The sequence below is a fragment of the Podarcis muralis genome, chromosome 5 (genome assembly GCF_964188315.1).
Source record: "Podarcis muralis chromosome 5, rPodMur119.hap1.1, whole genome shotgun sequence".
NCBI classification, from domain to species: domain Eukaryota; kingdom Metazoa; phylum Chordata; class Lepidosauria; order Squamata; family Lacertidae; genus Podarcis; species Podarcis muralis.
The window spans coordinates 95,251,098-95,271,235 of record NC_135659.1 but is presented as its reverse complement, the minus strand read 5'-3'; the positions used below and the strand labels follow the sequence as shown (position 1 = coordinate 95,271,235).

Genomic DNA, 20,138 nt, shown 5'->3' with positions numbered 1-20,138 from the left:
TTGTGATTAAGAAAATGATTATTATTTTTTCTCCTTCCAATAAAGTACAGCAGAAAAGTTGTCCAAATATAAACAGTTAACTTATTAAACCTCACAATAATTTCATAATTATTGGTCTATGTATTTCTAATCGTGTAACCAAATCGGTAATTTTTGATATAACTGTAAAAACTACGCTGAAAATTTATTATTCCAAAAATGAAACCTTCCACTGGTTGTAAATATTAAGATTATACCAGCAAGAATGATTCTTTCTGTTAAAAAAAATAAAATGATTTAAATCAAGTCTTACTGACTAGTGATTTAAATCATTATTTAAATTGATTTGATTTAAATCAAATGCACCCTGGATCTGAGTGTCACAGAACTCTTCCGAGTGGTGATTCTCAGCCGTTGGTATTCAAAGGCATAACGCCTCCAACAGTGGCGGCAAAAAGTAGCCTTCCCTTCCATGAATTTGTCCAATCTGCCTTTAACGCCATCACTGTGGCAGGGAGTTCCACAGTCTAACAAGGCATGGCCAAAGCCCTTTCTTTCATCTGTCCTGGATCTCCCAGCATTCAGCTTCATTGGACGCCCTCGACTATTATAAGACAGGGAGAAAATGTCTTCATTCCTCTGCTAAAAATGGTTTTCAGCTTGTTTTAACCTCTGTGCCGGGTTTTGGTCTTATTTCTGTTTGTATTATTCACAACTGCTTTTTTTCAGTTTCGGTTTCTTCTTGTACTTACAGAGGTTTCTAACCTCCTACGCTGCGTGCACATAAATACGTCCCCTTCCCACAACACCCAAAACCAGTTTTTCCCACGAAAGAATACAAGGGCTCCCTCGAGTGTTATATCTCTATAATCCTTCCGGGCCTTAAGATTTACATCGGCCAAGTACTGTTGCACAAAAAGCATATTTATAGAGGTACGGACAACGGCAGGGGCAGATAAGCACCTATTAATCACTACTTAAAGCTCCATCAAAGACAGCTTAAGAAGAGTCAATAGCTATTTAATCAGCATTTCCCTTAGACAAAATGGAATGTGTTTCCTAACCCTCCTTTTGAAAAGCATTCCTGAGCAGTGCAGTGGAAAGGCTTTGCTGAGAGACAGGAAAGGATGTGAGAGCCAAAGGGCATTTATCTGTTGCAAGGAGAAGGCTGATCATGCGCATTCTGCCAAGGTGCCCTAACGTGCCAGAAAGAAGTCTAAATTCAGCATGCAATATAAATTATGCAAAGCACTAAAAATAATGCTCCTTCGACATGCCTGGAGATTTTATTTTCTTTAAAGTTGTTCCCCATTCTACACCAGCAATGGACTTGGAAAGGCTGGAAGAATTTGATGCCAGCTCCGAAAGTTTGGCATCTAATAATTTTAATATAATCATCAGTTGGCAGAGCATGAGACTCTTAACCTCAGGGTTGGTTGTGGGTTCGAGTCCCATGCTGGGCAAAAGATTCCTGCATTGCAATGGGTTGGACTAGATGACTCTCATGGTCTCTTTCCAATTCTAGGATTCTGTAAGCACAGAAACTGCTTTCGGAAAAACAAAGAATTTTAATTTTACCTTCCGAAAATGTCGGGCGATGCTTAATAACCGAAGAAAATAAAAACAAAAGCAATATATAATTTTACTGCAAGTACTTGGCAAACATTTCTAATGATTTCTATGCCACTTTGCACACATTTTACCGTATTTACACGAATCTGATGCACCATCGAATCTAATGCGCACCTCAATTTTCAAAACCAAATTTTTCTTTGCTGGTGAATGTAAATGCACAATCAAATCTAATGGTGCACCCGGATTTTTGTGACGTAATTTGGCCCAAAAAAGGTGCACGTTACATTTGAGTGAATGTGTTACTTTCCAAGCAAAACTAAATTATGTTAACTTAACCAAAGTATCTTTTGAATTCCAAGGTCATGTCACAACTTTTTAGCACACCTCGTTCTTGGAAATTGAAAAATTCAACAGGTCCTAACTTCTCATCTTTCTCCATCGCTCCACACCTTCCTAAGGTACTGATTCAATAGCACAGCACACATTTCCTCTTTCGCTCTCACAACTGCGGTGCTTTGTGTACACAGTGCCGCACTTTGGCTCCCCATGTTTTCCACATGCACAATCGTGGAAATTGCCTCGCTGACCGTTTCTGTTTTGACCAGGGCCCTCTGCTTCCAACAGCTGCCAGCGAAACGCCCCAGAGGAAAAAAAGGGAGGTGAGAAAGCACACGACCCGCCTTGCCCCCAAATTTTGTGCCATTCAGCGAGACACAACCCATGTGCATGGAATTTCCACTTCAGCTATCAAGGAGGAGACAAGATTTCAAGATTGCAGTCTTGCCCATTCCCATTTTGCGAACGCATGCCTTCGGACATCTCCTAGTTATGCCTGAAAATGCCTTGAGAACACAAGTAAGGGAAAGCAGCAGAAAGAGTTGAGAGTGGGACAGCAAATCCCTTTCAAGTCTCTGGTTACAACCTCTTTTTTATTTTTATTATATTTTTTGAGACTGCCCAGGCCGAAAAGTTGACCAGACAAGAGGATGCTCTCTCCTAATATTTGGCGGATCACTTTCACAGGCAGACAAAACCACCCAAGAGAGACAAATATTTCCTTATATCCTTTGCAAGCACTCTAAGATAGGTGTGTGTGTGTGTGTGTGTGTGTGCGCGTGCGTATATATATATATATATATATATATATATATATATGCGCAGTGGTACCTCGGGCTACAGACGCTTCAGGTTACATACGCTTCAGGTTACAGACTCTGCTAACCCAGAAATAGTGCTTCAGGTTAAGAACTTTGCTTCAGGATGAGAATAGAAATCGTGCTCCGGCGGCGCGGCAGCAGCAGGAGGCCCTATTAGCTAAAGTGGTGCTTCAGGTTAAGAACAGTTTCAGGTTAAGAATGGACCTACGGAACGAATTAAGTACTTAACCTGAGGTACCACTGTGTGTGTGTGTGTGTGTGTGTGTGTGTGTGTATATATATATATATATATATATATTTGCTTTCGTAGATTTTCACGGGTACAGGAATGCAGGTTTTGGTGTCCTCGGGTGTCTTCCCGTGTAAAAGTTGGGGTGTCTAGGCGACGTTTCGACGAGGTCTCACTCGTCATCTTCAGGCTGGTGCTTTCGGCTTCTTGTTACTGGAACAGAGCAGGATCTCAGTGTTTAGCCCTCCCCACAAAATTAGCCCTCCCCACAAAAACTGACACCAGATCCAGAGGCACACAGAACGCCATCACCAATCAACCACACCAGACCCAAACCCAGACCCTCTCCACAGATGAATTACAGATACCATCCAGTAGCCTAACCATGGTGGCACCTCCGGATGCTGCACCCCCCTGCAATCCCTACACAGATCTGGCGGGCACAGGCCACAAAACCACAGCTCGCCCCTATACACGAAGCCAAGCCAGAGCACAACTAAGTGCAGTACAGCCATCTTCTCAGAAAAACTCTTCACAAAGTTCAAGAGGTCAAGACACAAAGGCTTTAGCAACTAATCCACACCTAATGACCCACCTAAGTGGTACTCAGGATATCACTCAAGAAATCACTCAAGATATCCCTCAATTAATTAAGGAACAAAAGAAGAAAAGACACACTAGCCTGGGAACTTCCTCTCTGCCCAGAACATTGGAGGCTATACACCACACCTCCTCAACAGTATTTATAGGAACTCAAACACTGAGATCCTGCTCTGTTCCAGTAACAAGAAGCCGAAAGCACCAGCCTGAAGATGACGAGTGAGACCTCGTCGAAACGTCGCCTAGACACCCCAACTTTTACACGGGAAGACACCCGAGGACACCAAAACCTGCATATATATATATATATATATATATGCTTTCGTAGATTTTCACGGGTATAGGAATGCAGGCTTTGGTGTCCTCGGGTGTCTTCCCGTGTAAAAGTTGGGGTGTCTAGGCGACGTTTCGACGAGGTCTCACTCGTCATCTTCAGGCTGGTGCTTTCGGCTTCTTGTTACTGGAACAGAGCAGGATCTCAGTGTTTGAGTTCCTATAAATACTGTTGAGGGGTGTGGTGTATAGCCTCCAATGTTCTGGGCAGAGAAATTAATTTTGCAGATTCCAAATTGCTCTCTAACATGGAACATCACCACAAGAGAATAATCATGGAAGCCATCGAGATAGAGAAACACCCTCACAACATGAACAAGCGTGACGACACATCCCGCTTGCCAGACATCTGGAAATTAGCCCTCCCCACAAAAACTGACACCAGATCCAGAGGCACACAGAACGCCATCACCAATCAACCACACCAGACCCAAACCCAGACCCTCTCCACAGATAAATTACAGACACCATCCAGTAGCCAAACCATGGTGGCACCTCCGGATGCTGCACCCCCCTGCAATCCCTACACAGATCTGGCGGGCACAGGCCACAAAACCACAGCTCGCCCCTATACACGAAGCCAAGCCAGAGCACAACTAAATGCAGTACAGCCATCTTCTCAGAAAAACTCTTCACAAAGTTCAAGAGGTCAAGACACAAAGGCTTTAGCAACTAATCCATACCTAATGACCCACCTAAGTGGTACTCAGGATATCACTCAAGAAATCACTCAAGATATCCCTCAAGCAATTAAGGAACAAAAGAAGAAAAGGCACACTAGCCTGGGAACTTCCTCTCTGCCCAGAACATTGGAGGCTATACACCACACCCCTCAACAGTATTTATAGGAACTCAAACACTGAGATCCTGCTCTGTTCCAGTAACAAGAAGCCGAAAGCACCAGCCTGAAGATGACGAGTGAGACCTCGTCGAAACGTCGCCTAGACACCCCAACTTTTACACGGGAAGACACCCGAGGACACCAAAACCTGCATATATATATATATATATATATATATATATATATATATATATATATCTGAGAAAAATTATAAGATCATAAAATACAGAACAAATGACAAACTATCAAATTAATTCTCCAAAAACGCTTGGCAAAACAAATAATTTTTCAGCAGACGACAAACAACCAGAATTGTAGGTGCCTGTCTGATTTTAATAGGAACACTACATAATAATAATAATAATAATAATAATAATAATAATAATAATATATTTATACCCCACCCATCTGGTTGGGCTTCCCCAGCCACTCTGGGCGGCTCCCAACAGAATATTAAAAACATGATAAAACATCAAACATTAAAAACTCCCCTAGACAGGGCTGCCTTCAGATGTCTTCTAAAAGTCAGATAGTTGTTTATTTCCTTGACATCTGAAGGGTGCCACTACCGAGAAGGCCCTCGGCCTGGTTCCCTGTAATTTCACTTCTCGCAATGAGGGAACCGCCAGAAGGCCCTCGGAGCTGGACTTCAAATTACTGTGCTAAAAGCCTCACGTCACAAAGAAATTATACGAAAGTGAATTAACTGTGGAACAACCAGGAAGCCTTCTTCAGGTGATCAGACAGGTGTATATGGAACAGGATGGACCTTGTTACAGACATCATGGCAGTGAGACGGTGTGGCATAGCGGTTAGAGTGACAGACTGGAACCTGGGTTCAGATCCCCACTTGGCCACGAAGCTCAACATGTGACTTCGGTTTAGTTGCTGCCTCTCAGCCTAACCTACCTCACAGGGTCTTTGTGGGAATTAAATGAGAGGGAGAACCGTGTGTGCTCCTTGGAGGGGGAAAAAGTAGAATATAAAAGCAATAAATATAAAAGAAACACCGTGGTGCATCTGCAGCAGCCCAGCAAGAAACCTTCCTCTGCCCCAGCTGCAACGATACATATCTCTCCCCTATCGGTCTCTATAGCCACAGCAGGCGCTGCAACTCCCCAACGGCTGGACTTCCCCCACGAAGGCACACTCTTCCACTGTCTCTCCTGAGACAGACGGATGCTGAAAAACCAAATACAGCGGTACCTTGGTTTTCGAGCAGCTTCGTTCACGAACAACTTGGAACCCAAACGCTGCAAAACAGGAAGTAGGTGTTCCGGTTTTCAAACTTTTTGGGGGGAATCTGTTTTGAGTCCCCCTGTGTTTCCTGTTGCGCTGCTAATTTGCGTCCATCCCCCACCCCCATTGCAATTCAAGCCTTCCTTTTCCGACTGCAGTGTTCTAAGGTGATATTTGGAGCTTATATTTGGTGCTTTTGTTTTTGCTATTTATTTTGCGTTTTTTTGCTTTGAGGTTTTTTCAGTTAATTTGTTTTTGTTGCTGTGTGGATCCCAGTTCAGCTACTGACTGACTGATGATTGATTGATTGACTGCAGAAATGGATAAAAGCCCCCCCCCCATCCAAACAATGACTATCATCAGTGCAGGTAAGAATTTTTTAAATTTTTATCCTCTACAATACTGTTTTATTCATTTTACAGTACAGTACATTGATTATTGCTTTCATTTTAATAATAATAATAATAATAATAATAATAATAATAATAATAATAATAATATCTTTATTGTCATTGCCCCCTCTCGGGGACAACGAAATTACAATTGATTATGGATCAATTGTCTCATTAGATAGTAAAATTCATGTTAAATTGCCGTTTTAGGGGTTGTTTTTAAAAGTCTGGAACGGATTAATCCGTTTTGCACTACTTTTTCAAAGCATGGCTTGGTTCTGGAACGATTTGGTTCGGAACAGATTAAGTATGAGAACCAAGGTACCACTGTAAAATAAATGCAACAATTTTTCAAGCACAAGGGGAACTCCAGACCTATGCTGTTATGTAGTGTAGTTTCACCCTGGGCCAACAGGGGGATACTGTATATAGTTTTCACTCAGGTCTGTAGATAGTTTTCACTCAGGTCCGCGGCAGTTATTTTAGGCGGGAACTCTGGGCTGTTGTGGTTACAATGTGACAGCCGGCTGCCTATAAATACAGGCCGGCTGAGCTGTTCACTGTCAGTTCTATTCCAGCTTACCATAATAAAGAGCTACTTGAAGAGATCGCTGTGCCGGCTGCTATGTCAACCCACGACTTAACACTGGCGACGAGGATGGGATTGGCACTTGTGGCTGGAGTGAAGAGGTTTCATGAATACCTCTATGGCAGGACTTTTGACCTCATCACTGACCACAAGCCACTCCTGGGCCTCCTCGCCGGTGATCGTCCAACTCCACCGGTCCTCTCACCACGCATGCTGCGATGGACTGTTTTCCTGGCTGCCTACCACTACCGGCTCATCCACCGCCCGGGGAAATCGATGGGCCATGCCGACGCCCTCAGCCGTTGCCCTCTTCCAGCATTTGTGGAAGACCCGGCTCCAGCTTCATCGCTCCTTCTGATTGAGGATCTTCCGGCAGCGCCTGTGTCGGCTGCCACTGTGGCCTCCGCATCTGCCCAGGATCGCACCATCAGCCGGGTGCTCAACTGGGTGTGGAGGGGGTGGCCACAAGGGCCCTTTGCATCGGAGTTCCAGCCCTTCGCAACCAGACAACATGAACTCTCAGCTCATCGCGGCTGTCTGCTGTGGGGAGACCGCGTCGTGATTCCCCAGGGACTCCGTCAGCGCGTCCTGGAGGCTCTGCACGTTGGCCACCCGGGAATTGTCAAAATGAAGGCGTTGGCTCGGTGTTACGTCTGGTGGCCTAATATGGACGATGCCATCACTGCCTGGGTGTCCGCCTGTCAAGCGTGCCAGGAGTCGAGGCCTGCACCACCGGCAGCTAAGGGATACACGTGGGAGACGCCAAAGACACCCTGGTCGAGGGTGCACATCGATCTGGCTGGCCCCTTTCACGGCCGGACCTTTATGGTAGTGGTGGACGCCTATTCCAAATGGCTGGAGGTCGCCCTGATGCCCTCCACCACTACCGAAGCTGTCATCCGGGTGCTGCGAGGCCTGTTTGCAACGCATGGGTGTCCTGATGTCCTTGTCTCTGACAACGGACCGCAGTTCACATCAGGCACGTTTGAGCGGTATCTTTTGGGACTGGGCATCCGCCATGCCCTAACGGCACCCTTTCATCCATCCAGCAACGGGCAAGCGGAAAGAATGGTGCGCTCGACAAAAGAGGCACTGGCGCGCCTGGACCGGGGAGACTGGCATGAGCGGGTCGCCGAATACTTGTTCGCGCAACACATCACCCCTCATGCGGCCACAGGGAGGAGTCCTGCGGAACTGCTTATGGGCCGCCGCCTCCGGTCACCGCTCGACCGGCTACACCCAGACTTTGCCGTGGCTGAACCCCCAGGCTGTGCCAACGCACCACGGTCATTTGTCCCAGGAAACCAGGTCTTTGCCCGGAACTATGTGGGGGACATCCCTTGGGTGCCAGCCACAGTAGTGGGAGTCACTGGACCTCGCTCGTACCAGGTGGCACTCGAAGACGGGCGCTTGTGGCGACGGCACATAGACCAACTTAGGCGCAGGGTTGGGGACTTGGACACTACCGAGGTGCCCCCAACTGCGCTTGCGGCTCCAGAAGAGACACGTACAGATGGCGAGGCCCCACCTACACCTCCCTCGCAAACTGCCAGCGTGGAGCCGAACCGAGCCGTCTCAGAACAGACTCAGACCACTCCACTTGCGGAGGCTCCACTCACAGCAGCGGATCCAGGGGAGTTGGTTCCAACGCCACCTAGGGTCGCACCACAGCCTCAGCGAGAACTGTGTGGCCCTCCGGACTTGGCTACCAGTCCCCGGCGGTCTGGCAGAGTTTCCAAGCGCCCAACTCATTTAAAGGACTATGTTGTTGGACAGGTATCACTGTTGGTCTAAGTATGGGAAATGTAACCGATATGCTTTTGTGCCTAATTGAACCATTACGCGTAGTGCTGTATATAAGGAAACCATTACGATTGTAACTAACGCCTTATCTCGGTGGGGAGGGGTGTTATGTAGTGTAGTTTCACCCTGGGCCAACAGGGGGATACTGTATATAGTTTTCACTCAGGTCTGTAGATAGTTTTCACTCAGGTCCGCGGCAGTTATTTTAGGCGGGAACTCTGGGCTGTTGTGGTTACAATGTGACAGCCGGCTGCCTATAAATACAGGCCGGCTGAGCTGTTCACTGTCAGTTCTATTCCAGCTTACCATAATAAAGAGCTACTTGAAGAGATCGCTGTGCCGGCTGCTATGTCAACCCACGACTTAACATATGCCATCTGTCCAGCGCAGTTCAAGAACCCTATGTGTCCGGAAAACAAGGAGATCTGGTCTGTTTTGGTGTGTGTGGATACGGTACTGAGTCTGGAGGGGAAATGAAGAGTAGCCAAACGTCAGAATCTGCCAGCGGCCTCTTTAAACAACCTGATGTCTGCCAAGGTCTCTTGGAAGGCTCTGCAGAGCTGCTTAAGGAAAACTGTTTCCTTCCCAGACAGGTTCACGGTTCCCTAGAGGAGACCCACCTTCACCCCCAATCATACAACATCTACAGGCTGCAGCGACCGTGACAGGAGCCACTGTGGCACGTTCCGGGGAATGTGCTTCTTCCCATCGCCGTATGCACCGAAAAATGCTTTCCAGTATTTCTGCAAGGTTTCAGCTAGTCGTCCTTATCTACCAGGAGCCAATTCACCTCTTCCACCTAGAGGTCTGTGAGCCCAGGAAACTGGAGGGAGGAGGAAATCAGGTCCCACTCACCCCCCCCCCAAAGGCCTTTCTCCCTCAATTTTCCCAACTAAGAAAAAAAATAGGGAAATTTGGGTGAGCACTGGCAGGGGGTGAACAGCTACGTTTACGTCCTTTGAATGAATGAAATGCTTTTTAAGGCAAGCATAGGCGCCGACTCCATGGGGCTTGAGGGGGCCCGAGCCCCCTCAAAAATTCGTTTGGGGGGGCTCCGCCCCCCCAATAATCTCCGGCGTCCCTCCAGCAGAGTGCCATCGCCGCCCCTCCCCCAGCCCAAAATGCACAGGGAGGGGCGGGCTGCATGCCTCCTGCCCTCCCTCCCGAGCAAAAGCTCCACCCAATTTCCTTTGGAGCTGATTAATAGGCGCAGCACGCTCTCCCCTATTCGCTCACGAGGAGGCGGTGCCACTTTATTTGCATATTCATGAGCTTATTTATTATTCATGAGCTTTCCCGGGCCCCCCCAATATTTTTTATAAGTCCGCGTCCCTGAAGGCAAGACTTTACTGAAGTGTGGTATGAAGATTCAACCGCCAAGGTCTTTTGTGCTTTATAGATACACTTGCAGATTTGGAAGGGACACACCCCCCCCCCAAAGTTCATCTATTCCAACCCCCTGCAATGCAAGAATCTTTTGCCCAGGGCAGGGATCGAACCCATGTCCTTGAGATTAAGGGTCTCTTGCTCTACCGACTGAGCTATCCTGGATTTTCCTTTTGTACTTTTATGTTGTGAACTGCCCAATGAATGATGATGATGATGATATTGATGATGATGATGGAAGCAACAATGCTACTAAACACCAACTGCATTAACCACTGTGCTGCAGCCCTTTGTGTAGCTCAGTCACAGAAAAGCTGCACCCCTACATCTCACTGAACCCCTACACTGGCTTCATGTCCCCTTAGCCTTAATTCTAATAATAATAATAAATTTTATTTATACCCCGTCCTCCCCAGACAGAGCCGAGCTCAGGGCGGCTAACACCGGTAAAATTACAGTAAAAACATAATGGGTGGAAAAATATAAAATAAAGGTTAAAATGCAATTTAAGATGCAGCCTCATTTTAAAAGTAGCCCATAGATCAAAACCATAAGGGGAGGGAAACATAAGGGCCAGACTGAGTCCAAACCAAAGGCCAGGCGGAACAGCTCTGTCTTGCAGGCCCTGTGGAAAGATGTCAAGTCCCGCAGGGCCCTAGTCTCTTGTGACAGAGCGTTCCACCAAGTTGGGGCCAGTGCTGAAAAGGCCCTGGCCCTAGTTGAGACCAATCTAACCACCTTGAAACCTCCAAAATGTTGTCATTTGTGGACCTTAAGGTCCTCCACGGGGCATACCAGGAGAGGCGGTCCCATAGGTACGTGGGTCCTAGGCCTCGTCCTCCATTTCTCTCTCCATCCTTACATCCCAAGAGCCACTCTTCCTATAAAGCTTTTGGCACAGCCCCTTAATCCTCACTAGGGACAGCATGCTGGAAAATTCAAACAGGAATGGAAACAGGGGTGCAATCTGACATAGCCGGCATACCCGTCCCATGTCCAGAGTAGAAATCCACCTGGACAATATGATCAGGATTTGCTGTTGTCCCAGTTGCTTTCAGTTGGCAAACAGTCACGTTCGCCTCCCACCTGCTTTTGCAAATGAATGGGGTGGAATAACGTAACTTATCCGAATTACGCACTTTTGCCACAGCAGACAAAATGAGACAAAAAGTGATGTTTATGGAAGAAGGTGAACCGCAGCAGAATGGAAACAGTGCTGCATGCGATGAGTACAGGGCATTACAGAAACGAAGCCTAAGTAAGTGTAAATGAACAGGATACATATCTTTCCCATTCACCCTTCTCTCTTCCATCCCCTTCCCTTTAGGCTCCCCAAAGCCAGGTCTTCAATTGTAGGCTCTCTGGGGCAGGGACCTGCCTTTAAAACAATCTTGCACAGAAACAACTTTTCTATCAAAAGAAAAGAAGGGAATCATCTCTCTCTCTCTCTCAAAAACAAAATTAACTCATCGCTCAAAATAATGCGGGATGCGGGTGGCGCTGTGGTCTAAACCACTGAGCCTCTTGGGCTTGCCGATCAGAAGGTCGGCAGTTCGAATCCCTGCGACGGGCTGAGCTCCCGTTTCTCAGTCCCTGCTCCTGCCCACCTAGCAGTTCGAAAGCACGTCCAAGTGCAAGTAGATAAATAGGTACCGCTCTGGCGGGAAGGTAAATGGCGTTTCCGTGCGCTGCTCTGGTTTGCCAGAAGCAGCTTAGTCATGCTGGCCACAAGCTGTACGCCGGCTCCCTCGGCCTGTAAAGTGAGATGAGCGCCGCAACCCCAGAGTTGTTCGTGACTGGACTTAACTGTCAGGGGTCCTTTACCTTTACCAAAATAATGCATCATACTGTTGACTCATGTCCAGCTTGTGGTCCACCAAGACCCCTAGATCCTTTTCACATGTACTACCAGCAAGCCAGGCGTCCCCCATCTTATATTTGTGCAGCTGGTTCTTCCTGCCTAAGTGCAGAACCTGACATTTGTCCCTCTTGAAATTCATTTTGTTAGCTGGGGAAAGACTCCTGCTGCAATCCTGCAGAGCCACTGCCAGCCAGTGGAGTGTGGACCATACTTAGCTAAACGGGTCAGCATCAAGCAGCTCCCCATAATCGATTTATTTAAATTTATTTCGTAACATTGACTGCTTGATTGCAAAAAAACAAAACAAAACCTCAAAGCAGTTTGCGAAAAACGATAAAACTAATAAAATCACCAATAAGAAGAATGCGCACACAAAAACGTTTGTGTTGACCTTTAAAGCCCTAAAGGGCCTCGGCCCAGTATACCTGAAGGAGCGTCTCCACCCCCATCATTCTGCCCAGGCACCAAGGTCCAGTGCCGAGGGCCTTCTGGCGGTTCCCTCATTGCGAGAAGCAAAGCTACAGGGAACCAGGCAGAGGGCCTTCTTGGTGGTGGCGCCCACCCTGTGGAACACCCTTCCATTAGATTTCAAAGAGAACAACAACTACCTGACATTCGGAAGACATCTTAAGGCAGCCCTGTTCAGGGAAGTTTTTAATGTGTGACATCTTAGTGTATTTTTGGTCTTTGTGGAAGCCGCCCAGAGTGGCTGGGGAAACCCAGCCAGATGGGCGAGGTACAAATAATAAATTATCATCATCATTATTTGTAGCAGCTGCCGAGAAAAGTACGGTGAATGCACCTGCCTTTATATCAACAGGCAGGGAGTTCCAAAGTTCTGCCACACCAAAAGCCTTAATTCATACAAATGCAAAAAGGGTTTGCAGCTGCCTTGGCCAACTTGCCGCACCCTCTCCCAGGTGTTTTGGAGTGCAACTGGCTGATGCTACTGGGAGCTGTAGTACAAAATATCTGGGTGCTGCCACGTTGAGGAAGATAGTCTGGAGAATTAGAGGCCTGCAGGAGCCAATCTGAGAGGGTGGGCTGGATGGGTATTAGTTTCTCAAGGGGTCTTGCCATGCCCTCTGGGGATCCCTTCCACATTTGGGTGCTGGGCATGCACAGAGACACCTGCATGTCACTCAGGTGCCCTGCTGGGGGGCAGACACCACCTTCCTGCCCCCACCTGGCTGGCAAATTGTGCCACCGCCTTCTCCTTCGTCGGCGCTAGCTGAGAGCAGCTTAGGCTCCAAGCAGCGAGTGTGGGAGTCCTTTTTCTAAATTTGTGGTTTTATAAATGATCTTTTAATTGACTCTCGCATCTTTCCCATTTTGACGTTTCTTCGTTTTGCAAAACCGCAGCTGCGCGTCGCCCGTGCCAGGAAAGCAAAACAAACGGAGGGAGCCACCGCCGTTGTTGTTTTTGCAATCTGAACGGTCCCCCCCCCCCCCCCGTCCAGATCGAGAGGTACGGCCACTGGGCTTAAGATATCCCCAACGTGTGCTGGATGAGACAAATCGCAATTCACACAAGCACTTGGAGGTTCACGCTGCACCCATTTCCACCAATTCCTCCTGAATTCAACAAAAAAAAAAGTTACAGAAAAACAGAAGGACACCTTAGGCAGAGACCACTGGTCTGCCTGACCTCTCTGACTGGCAGAAAAAGACGTTTCCTCATCTTTAATTGTTTGTTGTTAATTGCATTTGCATCTCACGTTTTCCTGCCAAGGAGTTCATGGTGGCAAACATGCTTCTATCCCTACTCATTTAATCCCTACAACAGGCCTGCGAGGTAGGTCAGGCTGAGAGGCAGCGACTTCAGCATTTGCCAGGCGCATTTTGCACCCGGGATGCGGGTGGCGCTGTGGGTTAAACCACAGAGCCTAGGACTTGCCGATCAAAAGGTTGGCGGTTCGAATCCCCGCGACTGGGTGAGCTCCCGTTGTTCGGTCCCTGCTCCTGCCAACCTAGCAGTGCGAAAGCACGTCAAAGTGCAAGTAGATAAATAGGTACCGCTCTGGCGGGAAGGTAAATGGCGTTTCCGTGCGCTGCTCTGGTTCGCCAGAAGTGGCTTAGTCATGCTGGCCACATGACCCGGAAGCTGTCTGTGGACAAACGCCGGCTCCCTTGGCCAATAAAGTGACATGAGCGCCGCAACCCCAGAGTCGGTCACGACTGGACCTAATGGTCAGGGGTCCCTTTACCTTTACCTTATCGGCCACGTGTGACCAAGTGAAGATGCCTGGGTGCTAAGAACGGTGACTGAAATCTCCACCATCTGGAGGTACGTGCCCGGGCGTCCTCGAACCAAACGTGACTGTTCTCACACACTAACAACACACCTTGTAGAATCCCACCCATCATATTTTATCTGCACAATCAGAACGAATTCCAGGAACCAAAAACTTGCGTTGAAACATACGACTTTTGAGCTGCCCGGCACCAAAATGGCAACAAGGCGTTCTGTTTGGGCGACTATAACCCTGGTTTAAGGAGCCATTTGGCGCCTAAGCTTATATATCTGAGTTTCTAACGAGGAGTGACCAGCTCCCAAGGTCACCCAGTGAGTTTCGTGACCAAGTGGGGATTCAAACCCTGGCCTCCCAGGACCTAGTCCGACACTCTGACCACTAGACCACACTGCCTCTCAAAGTCAGAGAGGAGGCAGTATCGACAAAGATTGAACATTCTGCAGGAAACTCAGGGTTCTACGAGGAGGACAGCATAGCCGAACCAGGACCTGGGTTCAAATCCTGACCCATTCACAAAGCTCAATGGGTCAGCCACTGCCTCTGATCCTTAACTACCCCACAGGATTGGATGAGGAAAGGGAGAACCATGTCAGGTAAAAAAGCAATAAAATGAATATAAAAATCCAAGCCAGGCTTCAGATCCCTCCCTAGCCTTGAGCTCTTTCGCACCCTTTGCTTCTCCTTTTTTTTCCCTTTCCAAAATCTGCAACGCGGGAGCTAGGGATGACCTCCATCACAGGGCTGTCATGAGATCGAATCCGGGCACGGCCAAAATTACGTATATCGCCACGGTACTTTCAGCCAGGCAGCCGTTAAAAGACAAACAAAACACGTCTCTTGTAACTGAAGCAGATCCCTCTGGCTCCTCCTGTCCAGTGGCCCGTCTATTCTGACTGGCAGCTGTCCATCACCAAGGAAGATCTCCTGCCCCCATTTCTTGGGATGCCTCCGCCACGGATTCAGCGGGGATTTCTGCATGCAGAGAGAGCATGGATGCCGGAGAAGAGCCACCACTAAACTGGGCTTTCGGAGGTAATGCGGTGGGGTGCCAGGCATAACGCACTTCCCTTCCTTAGGCGAGGCCGGGTTTCCTCTCCGCTGGGAAGCCCCGGAATTAAAAGACAGGGAAACCCCACACCCGAATACCCCCCCACGTCCTATTTCCTTGCTCTAGAAAAGGGGGAGATCTCTGCTGCGGGCTGTCTCTCCCGGTGCAAAAGCAGGGGTTCCCTTGCTCCGGCAGAGGATGCCAGCTCTACAGGGTGGGGCTGAAAAATGGGGAGGGGGGAAGAGGAATTGGAGAGAGGGAAAGAGAGAGGATATTTGCAGGGAGGAAGAGGAGGAGGAGGGGAAACCCCCACCGCAGACTCTGGAAAGGGAAAGCCCCTGCGCCTCCCTTCCCTCCACCGTAAGGGGGGGGGGAGAGGATGCAGCAGAGCGGGCGGGGTAGGGGAACACTTTTGCAATGCAGACAGGCATGCATGCAAGCTAGGAAGGGACTGCAGCCCAGCCGGGCTGCTGGGAGCGCCCTCTTGAAGGAGCTTTCCAACGCAACCCTGATTTTTTTTAATGCACATATATATATAAATAAAATATATATAAATGCATATATATATATATATATATATGCGCACGCACACACACACACACACATACATATATGCATGTATTAATTTATATTTGCTCCGAGCAACTCGTGCAAGGGCTGACGGGCATCACTCGCCACGCGACACGCCCGGCAAATCCCCGGGTCACGGAGGAGGAAGCCGGAGGGCGCGCGCCAGGCTCCTGCCCTGGCTGCTCCTTCCAAAAGGGAAGCCCCCACCCCACCCCGGAGCTGGCGACCGAATGCGTTGCAAGCGATGCAAACTCCCATTCCGGGTCCCCTTCCGAGCAAAAGCCACGCATAGAGAAGGCGTCCTCGCGCTCTCTCTCTCAAATCGTATGCAAACCACCGCACATGGCTTTCATTTTAAAAGCAAAGGGCCATAGGGCGGGTGTTATTTTTTTTAATGCAATGTGCCCCCCCACCCCAGCCGACGGGGTGTGAGGAGAGAGAGACCCTCGCTCAATTGGCAAAACGGGACGCGGCCACCACCACCCCACTCCAAATCCACAAGCTTTGCCTGCCTCCCTCCCAAGTCCAGCAATTTGCAGGCACGAAGCAGCTGGGGGGTCTGTGTGTCTGTTGGCTTATTTCTTTTCTTCCACCCCCACCCTGGCTGCCCATCTCCTCCCAGTCCATTGCAACTGGATCTCTCTGCCCCCCCCCCCCGTGGCACACTTGATGCATTTATGAAGACGGGAGGGAGAAAGAGGCTCTCTCGCTTCCCCGCGCGGCAGTTTCAGGAAAGCCGTTTTTCGTCTCTCTCTTTTTTGCAACGCGATGCAAAGACAGGAAGAGGACCGGGGAGGGGCGGAGGGGCTTTTCCTCTCTCTCTCTCTCTCTCTCTCTCTCTCTCTCTCTTTTGCAAGGTCTGCTCCGATCCCGCTCTTTCCCTCCCCTCCTCCAAGGAAACACCCCCCTCCTCTGCCCCCCCCCCCACCCCCGGCCCGATCGCTTCCCTTTTGCACCCGCGCCGAGGACCAGGGAGAGTGGATGCTGGTCCGTCTTTCCGTAGATAAGAGAATATATATATTTTTGCAAAAAAAAGGAGAGTGGGGGTTACTCACGTTCTGTGCATCCGAGGCCCCTGCAGCCTCCCCCCGCCGGCTGGAGCACATCCGTGCCTTCCTGTCTTGCTTGCCTTCCAACCCCCCCCCGGGCCGCTTCTTCCTCGCCTCTTATTTTAAAGCTCCAGAATCGACACCCTTTGAGGAAAGGGAGGGGGGAGGGAAGGAGGCGAAGAGAGAATTGGAAAGCAAGCTTTGAAGAAGAAAAAAAAATACTGGCTGGCAGGGTCTCCACTGCGCACGCGTCCCCCAGCCCCAGCGATTGACTTCCTAAAGCAACTGCTGTTTTGCACTTCCTCGCGTCAAGAGCGAACCAACCAGCCCCCTTCCCGCTCCTCTCTCTCTCTCTCCACCTCCCTCTTCCCGGGACCGGGCAGTAGGGATTGCCAGCCCACCCCCAGCTCATGCACACGCATGCATGCGCACATGCACACCTTTTCCCGGGTGCATGCATGCGTTGCAAAACCCCAGCGCCTGCTGCTGCACCGTGCAAAGGAACCGCTCAGGCAGCAGAGAGAGAGAGAGAGAGGCTTGCAAATGGGAGACAGAAAATCGAACCTGCTCCTCGCCATCTGCATTGCATCCGCCGACGGCGCAAGTTGCAGAGCGGAGTAGTATTTTGGGGGGTGGGTGGGGGTGTTTTTAGGGGCTCCGCACGTGAGAAAGTTCAGGCTGCGCTCCGTTTTGCGCGCTCCTTCGCCGGATCGAAGGCTTCGCCGCGCGCTTTTCTTTGAACCGCTTTGATTATTGTTAGCGTTATTTTCGCTGGAGTTTAACCTGGGCTAGGATTCGGATTCAGGGCAGAGCGCAGCGGAAAGGAATGGGCAGGTGTGGAGTGGCAGGAGTGCCTCTGAGCACGTGCAGAGCGCCCTTCCTTCGCCGTTTGGAGAGCGCGAAAGCCGGGTGGTAGCCAGCCTGACGCTCCGGGTTGGTCAGGTCCGAAGGGGGAACTCGAATAGGTGGCTTCCCAGGCATCTCACCTGCCGCCCAGGTGAGCGGATGCGGGAGTCACTGCGTATCTGCTACTGCTTCTTCGAGGAAATGCTGGAGAGCGCCGTTATTGCATTGATAGCTCACCCTTTTCTCCAAGGAGCAAATGTGACTTGCAGGATTTTTAACACATTAATCGCACAACAGCCCTGTGAGGTAGGCAAGGCTGAGAAACAGTGACTGGCCGAAGGGCTATTTCTGCCCCAATGAGGGGGCGGCAACATGCAAAATCATAAAATAACAGGCTACCATAACTTCTCTATTAGAAGCACACTCAAGGATTTACAGGGGTCCACATTAGCACATTTATTGTGGCCCTTTGGGCCACCACTACAATGGCAAAGCGAGGATTTGAACTGATCTCCCAGGTCCATTACAACCATAGTTCAAATCTCATTGCAGCCGCAAGCGGCTAAGGACCCTTAAGGCAGGGCACTGTTCTGCTTAGCCTCAACACAAACACACACAGCCTCAACCACTTGCAGGAAGGGGTTAATTATACTGGCCTGCCTTACGGGGCTGGTGTGTCAGGATTAAGGTGACCAGGTATGTTTCAGGCTTTGAACATTTGCAGTTGGCTATATGTGCTAAGACTTATTTATTAACCAGCTTCATTGTCAGCTGCACCAGAGGTCCGGCTCCATAGACCCTGCCATCCGGAGGTGAGGCAGTGTGGTTTAGTGGTTACAGTGCCGGACTAGGACTGTAGTCCTAGAATGCACCCCCAGTTGTGACGCTCAGTGGATGACCTTTAGCCTGAGACCCATCTCTCAGGGTTATTGCGGCAATAAAAATGGAAAGGTGCGATATAAATGTAATAAATAAAGACATTTTTTAAAAAAATTGTGGCACCATTTCCCAAGGCCCCCTTATAGCACAGGTGATTGCTAACACACACACACACACACCTCCCAAGGATTATAATTGCTGCTGCTCTGAATTCATAATCATTGCTTTTGTGTCATAATAATAGTAAGCGATTTCCGGTATCTGCACGTGTGCAAACGCGTTTTTTGGCAGCGTTTGGCATGTCACTGCACTGCGCCGGTTTAGCACAGCGTGCAAGGGACTCGCCGAGCAAGCCGCTCAGTTTGGAGGCGGCTCATGGGCTGGTGAAACAGTCTTCATGGGCCGCATCCTGCCTGTGGGCCCCACGTTGCCGGCCCCTGGCTTAGGACATGAAAAAAAAATACATAGCTGCAACATAACAAAAGTAGTCATAAACAACGAATAACACATACAAAAAAAATACACAGCCAATTTGAAGATTTTCCACATAAATCAAAATAGGATCTCAAATATAGGTACAAAAAAGCTGCCCGGTTCTGAGCCAGCTGCAGTTTCCAAAACGTCAGCTCTTGTTAAAAGAGACCTGGACTGTAACAGGGTTTGAAGACTTAATTGCTGTTGAAATGGAATACACAGGATGAAACGGTGAAATCAGCTATGATTAAATGGGCACAAGACATTGGTCATGACATTATGTTTGCTGACTGGGAACAGTTATGGACCACCGGTGTTAAGTTTACGGCATGTAATGCCTTAAGAGAAAATATAATGAAAATGATTTACAGGTGGTACATGACCCCAGTCAAGCTTGCAAAAATTTACCATTTGCCCAATAACAAATGCTGGAAATGCAATGAGACTGAAGGTACCTTTTATCACCTTTGGTGGACCTGCCCGAAGATTAAAGCCTTTTGGGAAATGATCTATAACGAAATTAAGAAAGTCCTTAAATGGACCTTTCCTAAGAAACCTGAGGCTTTTCTCCTGGGCATGGTTGGCCAATCGGTGTCAAGGAAGGATAGGACGTTTTTTATGTATGCTACTACAGCAGCAAGAATTCTTCTGGCAAAGTATTGGAAGACACAAGAACTACCCACTCTGGAAGAATGGCAGACGAAGGTGATTGACTATATGGGACTGGCAGAGATGACCGGCAGAATCCGTGACCAGGGGAAAGAGACTGTGGAAGAAGACTGGAAGAAATTTAAAATTTATCTTAAAAATTCCTGTAAAATTGAGGAGTGCTAAGATGTTAAGGTGTTAAGAAATAGAGAATTGCAGCTGTAATCAATAAGTTAAAGAAAAAAGATTTAATGAAAGTGAATTAAATAATTAGTTAACTGGAGGGTTGCTGAAGAAATGTAAAACAAGGATGTAGAAAAGGGGAGGTATGGGGAAGTCCGGGAAGTAAGGTGCATGAAAATAAGATTATGAAATTATACATGTT

The 20,138-nt window shown here is 48.7% G+C and overlaps 1 protein-coding gene across 1 annotated transcript in view; it reads right to left on the bottom strand.

Moving 5' to 3' along the window:
* The window catches only part of RGS19 (regulator of G protein signaling 19), a 66,555-nt gene extending 49,398 nt beyond the window's left edge, over positions 1-17,157 (bottom strand). Inside the window, exon 1 of the mRNA XM_028735461.2 lies at positions 16,913-17,157. The gene's annotated coding sequence lies outside the window, so the exon portion shown is untranslated. The remainder of the gene's footprint in view (positions 1-16,912) is intronic.
* Between the last annotated feature and the right edge of the window lie 2,981 nt (positions 17,158-20,138).